Source organism: Ailuropoda melanoleuca, chromosome 13 (assembly GCF_002007445.2).
Source record: "Ailuropoda melanoleuca isolate Jingjing chromosome 13, ASM200744v2, whole genome shotgun sequence".
Taxonomy (NCBI): domain Eukaryota; kingdom Metazoa; phylum Chordata; class Mammalia; order Carnivora; family Ursidae; genus Ailuropoda; species Ailuropoda melanoleuca.
In genome coordinates this window covers 87233766-87252174 of record NC_048230.1, presented here as the reverse complement: position 1 = coordinate 87252174, position 18409 = coordinate 87233766, and positions in this window count along the sequence as shown.

Here is an 18409-nt window from a genome sequence, read left to right as displayed (position 1 = left end):
AAGAACCAGCGACGAGTACTGCTTCTAGTTCCTCCTTCTTGTCAGGGGTCCTCAGTGCCTTTCCGTGATTCCGTCTTCTTCTCCCCTGTGGGTCTATCATCTGCCACGTGGAGAATATCGAGGCGGTTAGCACTGCTATGATCATACCCATTTTCCAGATGTGGAAATGAAGTCTGAGAGGAGCCAAGAACTTGGAAGTAAGTGGTGAGTCGAACCAAAGTCCTCTGAGTTGGAAACTGAGTGTTTGCCGCTTCGCTGGAGCCAGATGTCGTCCAGACCTGGGGGGCTCAGGGCAACATGACAGGAGCAGTGACTTGGCGGGGATTAGGAAGGACGTTTGCTTAATGGAGGGGCTCCTTACAGCCGGGTGGGCAGAGTGAAGGGAACCAGCATAAGGCGTTGAGGCACTCCAGCAGTGGTGGGAGATGATGCCCACTCCACCTGAAGGGCCGGGGGAGAAAGAGCCGCTGCTGTGTTGCAGGGACCGAGGGAGGAGTGGAGGGTCGGGATAAATACTCTGCATGCTCCCCCTGGCTCCTCACCCGCCAGTCTCCTGCCTGAGTGTCCCGCAGGCTGGATCCAACAGCAAGAAAACCAGACGTCGAGGCAACGCGATCCTCCAGGCTCAGCTTTCCAGGGCAGGCAGTGAACTGGGAGGCAGAGTGCAAGCAGGGACAGAGGGGTTTTCTGGAGAAGCCAGCCAGGGTGCCTGGGAGCCAGGACCCAGCGGCCATCCCCAGGGGGGCATCCTCCTGCATGGCCCCTAGGAAGTGGTACCCCACCACATGACCCTTCTCTCCCCCCCCTTGCCCCTTCTCCCATGTCTTCCTCTCCTAGATTCTGCTTTCTTTGTCCTTCTGCTTCCCTCACAATGAGAGCTAGGGTAAAGGGGGGCAGCAGGCACACAGAATGTTCTTTTGGCTCCAAATCACTACTGCCTGATACATAACAGGCAGGTAACAAATGTTTGTGATCCGTGTGACCCAGGCAGGGGGTGAGCCTGGAGGCCTGGGGAAGGCCTGGAGTGCTATTCTATACCCCCAGCAGTAAGCTGGGTCCAGGCAGTGTATTTGCCTGATGATTCCGGAAGCACAAGGAAAGGGAGACAGGCAGGGGGAGGCCAATGGTGGGTGGGCCTGTGGGCGGTTATGAGCATGGGCACCTGGGACTCCATTCTGCTGGGGTCACCTGAGGAACCAGGTACGATGCACCTTAGGATTATCTCGCTGGGAAGGGGAAGCTGCAACTCCAGACTTTTGTGGGGTGGCTGGCTCCTGGCAGCATTAAGTCCCCGGCCTCTGGCCTGTTGTGAGCACAGGCTGAGCAGCTGAGAAAGGCTTTAGCGGGACAAGGACAGCCATGCAGGTGCTGGAGGTGAGAGCAGCCTTCTTCCTTGGGAACTGTCTGCTGAAGTGCAGGGCAGCTCCCAGGAGGGCTGAGGGGTGGGCAGGGGCCCCAATGAGGAGAAACAGAGTCTTTAGTTGAGGCCGCGCCGACATGCACCTGCTGTGGGCACAGAGGTGAATAGGACAAGGCATCCAATGAATTAACCATCATCCTTAGAGGAGCTGAGGCCGAGATGCGAAGCACTCTGGGACCTCACAGAGGAGACTGTGCCCAGCTCACAGCAGGCGCTCAATAAAGCTTTATTGAAAGAATGCTTCTCACGGTGGAGGGAATAGAGAAGACTGGGGAACATGGTGTTTGAAGGGTTGACATGGCTGGGAAGGACTTTAACAGTTGGAAAGGACCCCACGAAGGGTGTCCCTGGTCCCCCTGAGCACGGGTATCTCAGGAGCTTGAAGACAAGTGGGACTGGGTCCACAGGGGCCTAGGAGGGGGCGAGATGGGACAGTGCATCCGGAGATGAGGACTTTGAGTCTCCAGGCGGAGACGGCGGGGGTCTGTGCAGGTCCTTGTATCCACCACTGCTGTCTTATTTAGGGTGGGGTGGCTGGGTGTGGGAACACTGCTGGTGGGGACGCTGATTAGGGGACAGCTCGATAGAAGCCTTCAGCAGCCAGCAGGACTGAACCCGGGGAGGACAAGGCGCTGCCCACATTCTGCCAGCAAGCCTTTCTGAAAGCACACAGCCCTGCCAGGCCATCCGAGGTGCCCCACCTGAGCGTGGCTCCGTCTCCTGGGCCACCTGGGCCGCTGCAGATGTGGAGTGAGGCTCCCGGGAGACTCCGTGACTGTGTCCCAGTGCCTGGCAGAGGAAGGGAGGAGGCGGGCCCTCCAGGCGGGGCGCACAGACCGGTCTTTGTGCTGAGTGGCACAGGGGAGGCGTGGGCTGTCTGCTCGCTCAGCGCCGCTGGCCCCAACACAGGCTCTCTTTGTGGGCCCCAGGAGCTGGGGTGCGGGGGTGGGGAAGGGGAACGGGAGGCTCCGAGACAGGTTTTCGTGGAGCAACCCCAATGTGGTGTGCAGGGTTGAGGCCCCACAGAGACAAGGTGGGAAAAAGCCCATTTTGCTTCCAGGGTGTGGGCAGGAAGTCCCAGGAGAAGGTTCCCTTGGGCCAGAAGGAGGATGCCACAGGGGGGCGGCTGCCACATGTCTTGTCAGCCTTCCTGACTTGCCCCCTTACTGATTAAACCTACTTGGCACCCAGGGCCCATGGAGCCTGCTCAGGAGCCTTACCCATCTCAAAAGGCCAGGGTTCCAAATGCACACTGGGAATATTCATCAGGCTTGCCCTGGTGAGGTTCTTGGTGAGTTCAAGCGTCCCCGTGAATCTTTCTCACTTCGGCCACAGTTCTCGAGGCCCTGACCAGCTCCGCCTTGACTGTTTTTCCTGGCCTTCTCTCGGGCTGTTTCTCTGGCAGCAAATAGTCTGTAAGTGCTCAGAAGGTCTTGCCAGGCAGGGCTGGCCTCACAGGCCTGCAACCCATGCAGTCACACAGGCCCCGTGCTTGGCTTAATTTGGTTTGGCTTGCTGTCGCCATCTTGAAATTTTTAATGATTTCTTTGAACAAGGGGCCCTGTGCTTTCATTTTACATTGGGCCCCGCAAAATAAGTAGCTATTCCTGTCTCAGGGCTCAGGGAGGGATGGGGAGCAGAGTCATAGCCCAGCAAGGACCATCTGTGAAGTCACTCCCCCACCCCGTCCCTGACTCAAGGCAGGACTAGAGGAGGTCTTCGTCAACCTTTGGGGTTAAGTGACAGTCTCTTCAGCGCGTCGAAAACATCGGTTTACTCTAAACCGGTTTACTCTAAAAGCTCCTACAAAATTGCCTTTAAAAATAACCGTTTCGTTAAAATTAAACTTGCTGTTTGTGAAAATTTTAAACAATACCTTCCAAGAAGGAAGCGAAGAAAGAAGAATTCAAATTCCATTGTGGAGAAGTAACATTATTAGCATTTCGGGGAACATTGCTCTGGTGCTATGAGTGCGTCTGCATTTATGCACTCTCAGTTTGGGCTGCTATAACAAACTCGCTCTAGTCTGAGTGGCTGGAACAACAAATGTTTATTTCTCACAGTTCTGGAGGCCGCGAAGTCCAAAGTTAGGGTATGGGCAGATTTGATGTCTGGTGAGGGCCCTCTTCCTGATTTGCCGATGGCCATCTTCTCTCTGTATCCTCCCCACGTGGTGGAGAGTGAGGTCTCCTTACTCTTCTGACAAGGGCACAAATCCCATCCTGGGGGCTCCACGCTCACGACCTCCTCTGAACCTAAGTACGTCCCAAAGTCCCCCTCCTAATGCCATCACACTAATATTGTTTTAACATAGCAATACGGGGTCCATAGCATGCAATTTATATTTAATTAATTAATTAATATTTATACTCATATCCATACACATTTAGCCATATATTTTATATACAAATGGAATACACATATGCACACATATGTACAACTTTAAAATCTGGTTTGTTTATACATATATATGATACAAAAAAATATATAGGGGTGCCTGGGTGGTTCAGTCGGCTAAACGTCTGACTTTGGCTCTGGTCATGATCCCAGGGTCTGGGGATTGAGTCCCACGTTGGGCTGCCTGCTCAGTGGGCAGTTTGCTTCTCCCTCTTCCTCTGCCCACCTCCACCTCCACCCTGCTTGTGCTGTCTCTCTCTCTCAAATAAAAAAATAAAATCTTTAAAAAAATATATAAAATACATATGTATTATATGTATTTTTTGTTTATTTTTTTGTTTTTACTTTATTTTAAGATTTGGGCTGTTCACAGTCCAAGACATATAAATTTACCTCGCTCAGTTTCAGTAGCCGTATAGAATCCGGTGCATTTATAAACCATCACAAATGACTTACCCAGCAGCCCCCACCACACACATCTCGGCTGTTGGCAAACGTTCACTTTTACAACAGCGCTGTGACGAATGTCCCTCAGGATACATCCTGGTGGTGGGGGGTGGAAATCCTAGGCTTCCTATTCTCCTGTTGTATAGACAGAGGGGCTGGAACATTCTTCAAAGCCCCCGACCAGTGGGTAAGTTAAATGGGGGCATATTTCTACCACGGGGTTTAAGCAGTTGTCCCCAGGTCCAAGTGCATTTAACTTTCCTAGGATATGTGGAACAGCCCAATCCCAGATCCCCTGGGCCAGCCCACCTGGCTGTTAGCTCTCCCCACAGGCTCTGAGGCTTATTTCTTTAAATCCCGTCCTGGCAGACCGGCGTGTGCTTTGCTCCTTTATCCTAATTTCACTGCTGGGCTTCTGGCCCTGCGTCTCCCCTGAGAGAAGGGACAGTGACAGTTCTCTGGTCTGAGGGGTCAGCTCAGGGGGCACCTCGTGGCAGGGCTTTGAGCCCCTGCGTCAGCACCACTCCCCTGTCTGCAGCACCTGACCTACAGTGTGCGCTCAACGTGTATCTTTGTTTTTAAATTGAGATACAATTGACATATACCATTGCATGAGTTTTACGTGTACGACACAATGACTCAATATTTGTATATGTTGCCAAAGGATGACCCCAGTTAGTCTAGTTAACATCCAACCCAGCACACAGTCATCATTTGTTTCTTGTTACTACAATTTGTTTCTTTTATTCTGTTAGCAGCTTTCAAATATGCCGTACAGTACTGTGAGCGATGGCAGCCCTGCTGTACACGTCATCCCCAGGACTTCTTTGTTTTATAACTAGAAGTGGGTACTTTTTGACCCCTTTCCTCCATTTCCTTCACCCCCACACCTTGCCTCCGGCAACCATCAATTATTCTGTCTGTCAACATATATTTATGGGCTGCATGACAAGTATTCTCCCATTCTTTCTCTCTACTTCCCCCCAACATTTTACTATGAAAAATTTCAAATATACAGAAAAGTTGAGTGAATTTGGAAAAAAGTGAGTGAACACCCCTATACCCACCTCTGGGCAATGTCGTACTCCATTTACTTCATCGTATATCTGTCTATCTCTCTGTCTACCCATGAATCCACCTTCTTTTTCTTTTTCTTCTTTTTTTAAAGATTTTGTTTATTCCTTTGTGAGAGAGAAAGAGAGAGAGAGCGCGAACGAGCATGAGCAGGGGAAGGGGCAGAGGGAGAGGGAAAAGGAGATTCCCCGCTGAGCAGGAAGCCTGATGCGGGGCTGGATCCCAGGACCCCAGGATCATGACCTGAGCTGAAGGCAGAGGCTCAACCAACTGAGCCACCCAGGCGCTCCTCCATCTGATTTCTCTCCACCTTGAAGGGGAGTTGCAAACTTCAGCACACCTCACCCCTAAACACCTCAACATGTGTGTCGTTAGAGTTGAATAAATATGGTTCATTTTTTCATGTAGAATTCACATGCAATGAAGTGTTCAGATCTTAAGTGTACCATTTACTGCGTTTTGACAAATGCACACACCTGCGTGAATCCAACCCCTATCAAGACACAGACCACTACCATCACCTAGAAGTTTCCCTCACGCCGCTGCTCAGCGAATTCACCTAGACCCTGTCCCTAGAGGCAGCAGCTCTTCTGATCTTTATTTTATCAGCGGTTAGTTGTGCTTTCTAGAACTTCTTACAAATGGACTCATACCACAGATGCTCTTCTGAGTCTGGTTTCTTTCACTCCCTATAAAGTTTCTGAAATGCACCCACGCTGCTGTGCAGGGCAGGTGCGTTGTGCGTGGGCACCATGGTGGGTTGGTCCCCCACATCCTTCTATGTTACTTGATACACTTCCCCCCACCTTTTTTAAAAGTAGGCTCCATGCCTGGCATGGAGCCCAACGTGGGACTTGAACTCACAACCCTGAGATCAAGACCTGAGCTGAGATCAAGAGTTAGACGCTTAACTGACTGAGCCATGCAGGGGCCCCATATACACTTTGTAAAAGGCCCTTGTTTGCAGTCTCCACTCGACTTGATTTGTCTGGGGTCCCTCTGCTGGCTAGAGGGTGGTCAAGAGTCACCTCTATGGCTCCAGGCAGGGAAGTGCCCCCGAAGGTCACAGATGGAAACCCACCCAATCCCACCCTCAGCCCTGCTGCCCTGCAGGATTTTTTGATGGACATGGGCACTCTTGCTGCCTCTACATGCTTGGCTCAAATTCTTTCTTCAGTCCACTGCAGGCTGCCTTTGGTTTCCACTCCCCTGCCTTACCAGGCTGGCCTGCAGCACCCACCATGGTCAACCCCTGCCTTCTAGAAATTCCCTCCTCTGTCGCCCTCTTACCCACCTCCTGCCTCCCTAGCTGCTCTGACTCAGTTTCATGGCTGTGCTCCTCCTCTGAGAGACCCTCAGAAGGCGAGGGTCTTCGAGGCCTCGGTCTGAGCCATGTCTCTGGTGTCTCACTTCTCTCTCCCCAGGCCGTCACATCCAGAACCCCGGCTTTGAATGCCAGCCGCGGGCCGGTAACTCCCCAGCCAGGCCTTTCCTTACGCCCTACAGCCTCCACCTAGGGCTCGGGTAGACACCCTACATTCCACATCAGCAGAAACAGAGCCCGCACCCGCCTTGCTCATCTGACCCTGTTCTGTCTCCATTTCTCACTTAGGGGCCATATCAGCCATGCAGGTGCTCCAGCCTGGGGCCTGGGGGTCCTCCTTGAATTCCCCACATCCTCGTCATCTACATCCATTCATCACCAGTCTCCACAGAGCCTACCTCCAGATCAGATCTTAATATTTGCCCCTTCTTTTCATCCCTATTGCCATGGCCCTAGACGTGGGACCACTTATGCTACACATTTTTTCCAGTTAATGTGAAATTCGAATGTAACCGGGCATCATCTACCTTTATTTGCTCAGTCTGGCTGCCCTGCATCTGGTCAGTGCCTCCCGCTCCCTCTGATGTCATCCCTACCAAGCAGGTTCTGGCCCTGCTACCCAATCCCCTGCCTCCCTGGCCTGCCCTCCCCACGTTGCCCTTCTTCAGGATTGGGGTGGGGTAAGATCCTCCACCACTCCCTGAGATGTGTGCACGGCTCCACCAGAGCTGGGCTTCCGTGCTACTCTCCCTCCATGCCACTCTGACATGGGTGTTTCCATTCTGCTTGGTGTCGATGACGCTCACTCCAAGGGTCTTTAAGGGTGTAAGGGACTGATCTTTGTGAAGGTCCCAGGAGAGGGCCTGGCTTGCTCAGGGTCCAATAAATGACAGCACCCCTTCGGTCCAGCTCCCTCCGTTGACACAGCAAGGGGCACACCGGGGAATGCCCCCACTCTCCCTGAACAGGCTTCCTTTAAAACAACAGGGTTTTAAACTATGTGCAGTGGTGAGGAGTCCTGCTCCAGGGCAGTCACGGGAATTACACGGACAAAATCTGGCCTTGTGACTATGGGAGCAACGTGCGGCTGTGAGCACTTTCAAGCAGGCTCCCTGTGCCCACACGGGACAGAGTTCAGAGCACGTGCCAGGCCTGTGGCCAGTCGCTCTGGCTTCTCTTTCGAGCCTCGCTCTTCCCATCATCTTCTTTGCCTTCCTGGCAAACTTCTGCCCAGTCTGGAAGCAGAAAGAGCTGGTGACTGGGGATCAGAGAGAAGATCCCTTTACTCAAAGTCTGCTCTTGGGGAAGATGTCGCTTATTCTTAGTGCCTCTACTTTTCCATCAGCCAAATGGGGCAAAGGGATTCTGCCTGCGTCCTTTGCAGAGCAAATGGGACCTCTTATCCATCTCAGAGCTCAGGAAGAGGGGTGCCCTCAGTCCATGTGGGGTTCATCTTCTAAGACCCACCTCCCTGTCACTCCAGGAAGGTCTCCTAACTCCCCGCTCCACCCCCCCCCCAAGCTTGGAGCTGTTTCCTCTCTCCTTTCTATACTCCTCCATATTGCCTTCAGCAATCTGTTGCTCAGTGACTATTCGTAGGGTTCTTTCTGCCTCAGGATTCTGAGAACTCCTAGATCTGCAGGAGGCTGCAGTCCCCAACAGTGCTTGCACAGGGACGGTGCTCAATATATGCTCAGTGAGCACACGTAGCCTGTGGAACTTGACAGCCTTTGAGTATCCAGAATATAGAGAGAGGCCCCTCCCGCCTCCTACTCCCTTGTGCTATTCTAAAACGAAACCACAATTCCTGGCCTTGAGAACGGGGCTCTCCTTGGGAAGATTTATGCTCTAAATTCTAATTAGTCCTTTTCCTGCCTGTGAGTGAGAGGAGCCCTGAAGTGGTCAGCTGTGCTGCTGGACGGGGCTGGGCACAGAGAACCAAGCCCAGGGAGGCCAGGCAGTCTGTCCGGCAGTCGGCAGTCGTGGTGAGCAGCCAGGCCAAGCCCGCCCTCCCAGCCCTGCAGGGAGCCAGGCTTCACTTTGGAAGCTAATGAGAAGCAGATTGAAGAGTGGGAGGGGCTAGAGCCCGAGGCTGGCTGTGCTACGTGGCATTCCCAGTAAGTCCCGTTACTGGCCCTGGGCTTTTGCTACCAACCAGCTGGGAGCCAGGCAGGGCCACGCAGCTGGACTGCGGGGTTCCCTCCAGTTTGACTCCAGGGCAGACCCTTTTTTTTTTTAATGTTTTTTTTTTATTGTATTATGTCACCATACAGTACATCCCTGGTTTTTGATGTAAAGTTAGATGATTCATTAGTTGCATTTAACACCCAGCGCACCATGCAATACGTGCCCTCCCTACTACCCATCAACAGCCTATCCCATTCCCCCACCCCACCCCCCCTTCTGAAGCCCTCCCCTGTTTTACTAAAAGATCTAAACATCGCCAGCTTCAGTGAATGAGGCAGCGGGCTCCCGGAGACGTGGGCCCCCACAGAGGGTGTCCCCCCTGCCATGGGTTTCCCCTTCCTTCCCTGACATGCCACGGGTCCAGCCCACAGGACTGAGTCCTCAGAGGGGGCTGGGTTGGGTGCATACTGGGGGAGCGGGGTGCACAGGGTTACAGAAAAGGCTGCTCTCAAGAGCCAGCTGGGTCCCCCTCCAGCGAGGGTGTTGGGGGCTGGGACTGAATGTATCTGGATGACATCTGCATCCCAGCATTTTGCACTGTGTGCCTTGTAAATGCACGATAAACACTGAAGCTACATAATCTCATTGCTCTGCAAACAAGTTCTGGAATCAGCTGTGGCTTGAACCTCAGCTCCGCGACTAGTCAGAGCTAGGGAGGAGAGTTAACCTCTCTAAACTTAATTTTTCTTTCTCGGAAATGGGGATAATAAGAGTATTTACCTGTGCAGGGTGTTTTGAAGATTATATCTTAATATTTACTTTGTATCAAGTGTCCTTTCAGGTGCTCTGCCTGTTTTTACTCCCTGAATCCCCACAACACCTGAGGCAGGTAAGTTATTGTTCCCATTCTATGCGTGAGGAAGCCGACACCCAGAGAGGTTAAGTAACTTTCCCAAGGTCACACAGTTGGTAAGAGGCAGAAGCAGGCTTTAAACTCAGGCAGTTGGCTCAGAGCCTAGCTCCAAACCCGTCATTACCTGATGCCTCTGAAATGCCCGGCGCTGAGCATAGTGCCTGGCACATAGTAAATGCCAGTGAAAGGAGCCATCGATGTTTCACTAACAAACAGGGGAAGGTGAAGCGGAACGTCCCGTGACTTCCTGAAAGAAGGGACATGATGGAATGTTGTACCATTCACGATCCATTCATTCGTTCAGTCTTCACTCAACAATGCTCCTACACGCTTTGCCCAACACGCAGGGAGAATGGATATTGGGGAAGTAATGGCTCTGGGTTTGGCATACTCCTGGAAGCCGGGCTGGGGGCAACGAGCAGAGAGCCATTCAGGTGAACTCGAGGGAGAAAGGGTCCCCTGGAGGCACGTGGATTGCCGGAGGTACCTCGCAGTCTGGGGGGGGGGTGCCAGGCAACTTGGGGCTGTGCTAGTTTCTCTGTCCACCTGCTCCCATTTCCCTGCAGACTGACTATAGCCTCGAGGTTCTGTGCTTCTGCTCCCCCAAACTCAGCCTGCGACAGACTCTGGGTTGCCATGGTAACAACTGGCACCCCAATTTTATATGTTCTTACCATTCCAGGGTCAACGTCACCTGGTTGTGGTTGGGTCTTTCTGAGTTTAAATTCTACACCCCCATGGAGAGGAGGTGGGGGGTCATCTGTTTCAAACCATCAATCTGCTGCTTCATCCTCAGTGAAGAAGGAGGGGACAGTCCCAAAAAAGACAGTCACTAGGAAGGGACCCCAAAATTGTGTACTATGAGCAGACTAAGGGAGAGGGTACCTCCAAGCATCCCTTTCAGATGATTATTTCTACAGTATTTTAGTTCTATCATCTTATTTCTCTTACCCTAAGACTAAGAATAAGCTCTGAGAGCCACAATAAGAAGCCCCAAGGATGTCCTAATTTAGATTTCCAACCTGTCACCTGCCAGTTTCTTCACAAAGCAGCTTTTCAGGGGGCAGTGGGATGGGTACACTCTGCCAACAGAACATGCCAATCTCCTGATTGCCTCCAAACTTCCCTCACACTGTCCTGTCCACCCAGAATGTCCTTCCCTTCCACTCTTGGTCAGTCTTGAAGACCCAGCTCAGTGTCCATCTCCTCTAAGGGTTTTCCACACGATTCCAGCTTGAAGTGGTTGGGACCCTCTGAGTGTAATCTTCATTGTCTCTTCCGTCCATGTGGTCATCTCCTGTACTATTGCCAGGGAAAATCAGTGAAAGATTTTAAACAGACAAGAGAAATACAAAGATCACTGGGTGTCCCGTCTAGGGCACCCTTCCAGGTTATCTCTGCCTTTCGTTTTTTTTTTTTTTAAGATTTTATTTATTTATTTGACAGAGAGACAGCCAGTGAGAGGGGGAACACAAGCAGGGGGAGAGGGAGAGGAAGAAGCAGGCTCCCAGAGGATGAGCCTGACGTGGGGCTCGATCCCAGAACGCTGGGACCACGCCCAGAGCCAAAGGCAGACGCTTAACGACTGAGCCACCCAGGCGCCCCTGCCTTTCGTTTTTGAAAAGCTATTTTTACAACTCTGTTAGTCATAGAAAACGGATAATGATGACAATGACTTGTGTTCATGGAAATACAAATTAATTGCATCCAGTGGAACTCAATTGATGATTGTCCTGTAGATAGACTTCTGCAGCCAGCTGTAAAGTCACGTCAGCATTCTGATTACCGTATGTGTGCGGTTCTTAGAAATCTCCTTTGAACCTGTTAGAACACCTCCACTCAATCCCTCGTTAATGAAAAAGTTAAAGAAAATCTTTATATTTTTATGAGGGTCATGGTTTTATCCTCCCCCCCAATTATTCTGTTTTTAAAGATTTGTTTATTTATTTAGAGAAAGAGAGAGCGAGAGGGGGTGTGTGAGCAGGGGGAGGGTCAGAGGGAGAGAGAGAATCTCAAGCAGATTCCCTGCTGAGCACGGGGCACCCCTAGATCATGACCTGAGCCGAATCAAGAGTTGGGTGCTTAACTGACTGAGCCATCTAGGTGCTCCCCCAAAATTATTCTTTGACATTATTGAACTCTTGAATGGTTTGGCACACTGCATCAGTCAGCATTTGGAAGGGAGTGGGCAACAGAAATCAACGGTAGCTAACTTTAAGCAAAAAAAAAAAAAAAAAAGAACGTACTGGAGGTTATTGGGTGACTTATAGAATTTACAGAAAGCCCAAAGCTGTGGGCTTGGAAAATGGGCTAGAGCACAGGGTGGTTTGGTGGCGGGACTACAGGCAATGTCATGGGACGGGCTGGCTTGGAGACCATCTCTGGACACCGCCACTGCTGGGCATCACTGCTGGTGGCCACTGGCCGTGACCTCAGCCACACACTGCCGCCACCACGAAATGAATGCCGAATGGCTCCTGTTTTCATCTCTCACTCAACATTTGAAGGCCTGGCCAGGGGTAGCCAAGCATCTGGCCAAAAACCTATGCCTTTGCCCTGGCCTGCTGGGATCGGAGGCAGGGACCCCCCTCCCACCCAGATCCGCACGATGGGAAAGTCCCTCTCCCCCAAATAGGAAAAGGGCTGCCCCCACAGGACAGCTGTTGACTCAGAACCAAAGCGTGAGCTCCGTAAGCTCCATTTACCACAGAGTACACATACGCCTTTGTTCACAGAGCGCGGGGATCACGGAGGGGCCCAGCCTGGCCAACCTCGTGGAGACACTACGGAGGAGGCCGAGGGAAACACTGGCATTAGAGAATGCCCGAACTGGACAGGGTCACAGAAGCCCCCTCACGTGAAGCTCTCATTTTCCTCTTAAGGACACTGGGCTGCATGAGCTGGAGGCTCTGGGTGGCCTGTGAGATGGTTCCAGTCTCATGGGATGCTTCAGTTCATAAAACAGGGCACTCCCGCTTCCCCCCCAATCTGGTTATTGTCACCAGTGGGAGGGCACGGCCGTCGGCTAATTTAAAACAGAGCATCCCAAGTCGCCTTTGGCTTCTGGGCCGCTGCCCAGCTCTGCTGGCAGCAGACGGTTCCTCAGGGCTCTGTTTTGCTGACGTGGCTGGCCGCGGGGAGCTGGGAGGCACAATTTTCTGAGGATCCATTTGCAAAATTGAAACCCTGCCCTTGAGAACCCTCTGCACATCGCAGCTGTGAAGAGATATGAGAGCAAGGCCAAGGGCAGCCTCCCAGTGAGACCTCGGGGTCTCCTGGGATGCCCACAGCTTTGTGTGGGAATTCGGCCGCCTGTGGCTCTGAGGTGTCCCCTCTCGCGGTCCTTTTGTGGCGGGGGGGGAGAACGGCTCCCTGGCTTCTCTTCCCTGGGGCTCTGATCTTCTCCCTCTCTTGTTTCCTCCTCTTACCTCCTTGTACATCTTGGTTTCCAGAAAGTAGGAAACTCTACCTGGGACCCGGGGGTGCAAGTGCGTCCACCAGGCATCCTCAACCCCCAGGCCTGGGAGACCAGGGTATTGGCAACCTGGCCGTGGGCGCCCAGCCTGGACTGGACTGATCTGCAGGGGGTGAGGAGGGGGAGCTCTGGGACACAGGCACATCGTCTGCCACCCAAGGGAGGCTCTTGGGGTTTGGCAGACATGCCCCTGCTGGGGTGAGGGCAAGAAGCTAGGTGTCTGGCTCCCCGTTACTGCCAAAATGGCTTCCTTCTCTCCATCCAGGCACTCCCCCCACCCCCCAGCTCGAGGGATCCAGTCTGTGCCATGCAGCCCTTGGGCAGCCCTCACCATCCCTCCTTGTCTCTTCTATTTCCTGTCGGACCTGGGTTCAAATCGCCCCACTGCCCCTTCAATGTGACCTTGGGAAAATTCCTTCCTGTCCCAGAGACTCGGTTTCCTCATCTGTAAAATGGTGATAACAAGAAGACCTGTCCCAAAGACAGGGCATACATGTAAAGTGCACGTGGTGCTATTATAATTGTTGTGGTTTTATGTGTTTCCGTCTCTCTCATTGCATTAGGTGATGATTGCCTTTCTCTCCCACTCTAATTTTCCACCGTGTGTGGCACCTAGTAGTGTTCAAAGAGTTATTGGCTGAGATGGTGGCGAAGGGAATTAACACTACTGAACTCGGACCAGTGTCTGCTGTTGTCAACTACTTAATCTTCCCCGTGCTCTTCGAGGTAGGTATTGGTACCCATTTTACAGATGGTGAAACTGAGGCTTAGTGTGCCACAAGGTGGTGAACTCAGCCCTGTGGAGCTCCAAGGCCCACAGTCTTCCTAGGACACCATGCTGAATTCTGCCTCTCCCTTACAATCCTTCTGCTCTGTCAATCAGCAAACACCCCAAGTGCGACTGACTGATCAGCAAGAGAGAAAGGAAAGGGGCTGTCTAAGTTTTCCTGTTTTGTCTTTTTTTTAAAAAGATATTTATTTATTTATTTGACAGAGAGAGAGAGAGCATAAGCAGGGGGAGCAGCAGGCAGAGGGAGAAGGAGAGGCAGGCTCTCTGCTGAGCAGGGAGCGGGATGACCTGAGCCACCCAGGCGCCCCATGTTTTGTCTTGTTTTTAAGACCCTTGCAGACATCTCCTTGCACATCTGAAATGGTCTTGGGCCTCATTTTTGAAAGGAGACCCAGATCCCTGCGGACAGAAAACTATCCTTGCATTTCCTCACAGAAGTTTTCAGCTGGAGTGGTGGAAGTTGCTTCTTGCTTCCCCGGCTCAGGAAGACCAGGGGGAGTAGAGCGAGGACTTGCCATACTGCTGCATCAGTTGAGGCCCCTCCCCCCTCCAACCAGGGTTTCTTGATGGGCGATGGGTGAGGAAGTCTACCAGTTACACGCATGGGTATAACTGTGCTCCCCCCAAGGGGATGGCATTGCGGGGACAGAGACGGGGAAGCACATGCTGGAGTCATCCACTGCTCTCACTCCACAGCTATCTGAGCCACTGAGAGCCTCAGTTTCTCCATCTGTGACATGAGAATGATAAGAGAACCCACCATGCGGGGTGGTAGTAAAGATTAGAAGAGTTTATGCATGTAACTGCCAAGACCTCTCTTTTGGATACACCATGAAGTTCCTCACTCCCTAGATGATCCCTGGGATAAGAAGCTCTTTATTTTAAAAAATTACCTCACACTATCTTTCATGTCGTGGGGTGCTCTCAGTTATTTTATGTCAGACAGCCACGTGCTGCTTGGATGAGACCGGTAACCTGCATCAACCGTCCTTGGCGGTTGCTCTGGCTGCTTACTAAGGTCATCTGAAGGAATTGATAAAAGAAGGCTAAGAAGTTTAACCCAGGTTTGGAACCAGTTCCTAAGGGGGTGGCATCATAGCTTTGCAACGGGAGGGTAAACGAGTCTCTCAAGGACACTTAAGAAAGCCATGCCATCAGTGGCTCCATTATGAAGATGACACGTTGACCTGAACGATGAATGAACAAGCAGCTGCCCTAATGGTGTGCAAAGAGGTGCTCCAGGCTTGGGATAGAAATTCCATCGAAAGCGTCCTTCAGATTCCAAAATTGCTGTATCGCCAAGAACCAAGAGGGGAGGGAAGAAGATGTGCTCAGAAACTCAGATGACTCAGAAGGTAGCTTTGAGACGATGAAGACCCTGAGGACCAAGAGGAGTTGAGGAGCTGGCAAGAAATGGAGTCAGAGAATGTGGGTGAAGAACGCAACTCTTGTAAATGAAAATATTATCACGTAGGTGATTGTAGGCTTGTATGGTAAATAATAAATTAATTATTGGAAATAGATTCTAAACTATTTCATCTACTTTAAAAAAGATTATATATTCAGTTAGGTCATAAATCCTTTGGCTATTTTGAGTGGGGAAATGGGGGAATCATATTTGGGGATTGTCTTGTATTTGGGCACTGTGGGCGCCCTCCCCTGCAACATCCTCTTTCTAGAAGGCCCTGATAGTCCTTGTGACTCCTTGGCCCAGCCCTTCTTCTGGCTGCCTGCATTACAGATGGCTGGAATAAGTTCCTTCCAGGAGCAGCCCTCACCCAATGACTGATGGGGCTTGGGGTATAAATTCCCCAGCTCCCTCACCCCTCCAAGGACATGATGAGGAAGTACGCGTTCCACACTGCCCCCCCCCCCCCCCCCCCCCAGTTCCCAGGGGGATTAAGCTCCAGGTGCCTGGTTGGTAACCTGCTTCACAACACGTCCTTTACTGGCCTACTTGGATTCTCTGTGTCACTTTCTCATTCCCTTCCTGGTGCTTCCAAGATTCCCTCCAAATAAGCCCATTTGGCCAGAATGCCTGCCTCAGGGACTGCTCCTGGGGAAATCCAGCCTACAGCAAGCACAAATGACAGGGTAGCGATGGTTACTATCACCCATTGTTATTTTGATAAAGATCAGGAAAATTCCTGCTTTATGCTTCTGTTCCCCAGAGCTTGTGGGAGCTAGGCCAAGGGGTATCTTTCAGGTCTGGTCAGAAAGGGGGAGATCTGACTGTATATTTATCTCAAAGCAATCTCGAAGTGATTCATTCTCTCTCTCTCTCTCTCTCTCTCTCTCAATTATACGCTTGAGCAGCTATGCCAAAAATCAGTCCATCCAGAGCAATTAAAAGCTTCCTTTGCCAGACCTTGGGGATTTCTCTCTGATCAATGAGAAAAACACCACAGCTGGAAAAGAGCCGAAACCAAGAATAGGGCCATCATGTCTTAGCTGTTCAGATGAGCTACAACACCATTCAAAAGTGTTTTTAAAAGATCCTTTTATTTTCCAATATGGAATGTTGGGGGGGGGATGTCGTACAAATGACCAGAAATTTCTCATTAGTTTTTCAACCCTTTAAACTCGAAATGGAATTCATTTGTGAAAATTAGTATCAGGCTCCACTTATCAGCTCATGAGCCATGGTAAGGTGCTTATTATTATATTCATTGTTAATAATACAATAATAGCAGCAGAAATCATGTAACTTGACGTCGCCATGTGATGGTCACTGCGCTAAGAACATCATGTATTTTATCTCAGCTGACTTTAATGATACTATGAAGAGGTCACTGTTCCTATGTCTATTTTATTGATTTCATCCTCAGGCTCAGAGAGATTAAGGAATTTGTCTGAGATCACACAGCCAGGAAGTAGGAGGATGGGGCCGCAGGCCTAGGCAGTCTGGTTTCAAAGCTTGGGTCTTTAACTGTGGGAAGGGCAACCCAGCTTTTCACACCAGAAGGAAGGAAGGGACTAACTTGCTTCATTGCCCAAGGCCAGACTCACCCTGCCCTGCCTTTCCCAAGGAGTTGAAACAAGGTGGATTTTGATTCTCCTGCCATGCCTCCTTGCCGCTCTCTTCCGTGGAGAAGTCAGAGAGTTTTGTCAACTGGGTTTCCCCAGCTCTCGGCTCCTGTGGCGGCAGAAGGGGCCACAGTCACAGTGATGGAGGACATTTCCCCATCTGGTCTGCGGCAGCCAGCCTCTAGGGGACACCTCTGTGTCGACAAAAAAGCCAGTTCCTGTAGGAGCCCGCTGCCGTGCAAAGGAACAGCTGAGAGATTGCTTATCTAGAAGACGGGGTGAATGCCGAAAACACATGATGCTAGTCACGTGCCACCGTAGGTGATCACTCTTGAGAGGGGCATATCAGGAGACCCCAGGGTACCCATGGAGCCAGGGAGTGGATGAAGAACAAGGAAAATCTCCAAGGGACATCTTGGGATGCTGCAGGGGATAGCATCCTCCCAGCTTCCCCCCACCATCATTCACCATGTGACTTTGGCCACATCACCTCGGGCCCTCTTCCCTCCTCTGTGAAATGGGCAGATGGTTCAGAGGAGCCCCGAGGCCCCTTTCTACACCCAGAGATCCGTGAGCAGCACTTGCCACAGGCAGCTCGCACCCCCAGCCCTTTGCTCCACACACTGTCTGCCCTCTTCGCATCCTGGGGCCTGTTTGTGTGGTTCTGTGTCCTGCCCAGGATCCGGCTGCACTGTAACTTTGAGAGGTCAGTGAATGGAAACTTCTTCATGTTCGGATTTGCACAGAGTGGGCCTAGCACAGTGGTTCCCAACCACGGCTGATTTTGCCCCCCACGGGACATTTGGAAATATCTGGAAGTATTTTTATTTGCCACGACTGGGGGAGCGGGTGCCACTGGCATCCAGTGGGTAGAAGCCAGGGTAGAAGCCACTAAGCATCTTACAGACGCAGGACAGCTGCCAGAAGAAAAACAATCGGGTCTCCAGTGTCAGTGGTGCCCATGTGGAGAAACCCTGGTTTCGAAGAGGCTGGATGGGTTCACGGGCTACAGATAGCAGGCGTTGTGCAGTCCTTGGTTTTCCCTCCTCTGCAAATTTCTTTCTCTTTACAGTCAGGAGAAGACCAGCAAATAATTATGGCTAATTTGAATCACGGTTATTTATTTATTTTTTTAAGATTTTTAAAATTTATTTGTCAGAGAGAGAGAGAGTGAGCACAGGCAGGTGCAGGGAGAAGCAGGCTTCCCACTGAGCAGGGAGTCCGATGCAGGACTCGATCCCAGGACCCTGGGATCGTGACCTGAGTTGAAGGCAGATAACAGACTGAGCCACCCAGGGGCCCCACAGTTATTCTTTAAAAAACAAATAAATAAATAATACCTGCCCTCGGTGGGAAGTTCAGTACAAAATGGTTCAAAAGGGCACACGGGGGATGCCCAGGTGGCTCAGCCGTTA